Source organism: Corvus brachyrhynchos, unplaced genomic scaffold (assembly GCF_000691975.1).
Source record: "Corvus brachyrhynchos isolate BGI_N302 unplaced genomic scaffold, ASM69197v1 scaffold70, whole genome shotgun sequence".
NCBI lineage: Eukaryota > Metazoa > Chordata > Aves > Passeriformes > Corvidae > Corvus > Corvus brachyrhynchos.
The window spans coordinates 1074473-1074726 of record NW_008236217.1 but is presented as its reverse complement, the minus strand read 5'-3'; positions in this window follow the sequence as shown (position 1 = coordinate 1074726).

Genomic DNA, 254 nt, shown 5'->3' with positions numbered 1-254 from the left:
TACTCCCTAGCCCTCAGACTATTGGCTTCTGATGCTCTGCCCGCCCCTGGGACCCTTAGAGATAAAACCACGTGCGGGCTTTTGTTCTTGGTTCTTTGCCTCTGTTCCCTTCGAGTGTGTTGGTTCCATTAAAGGCCTCGGAATTGCATTCAGAGAACCCCTCTCGCCTCTCCGTCTCCAGTTCGTGCACAGACTGTGTGTGTGAGCGGCTGTTCGCAGCCACCCGCGAGGGGGAGATCGGGGGGGCGCGTAGG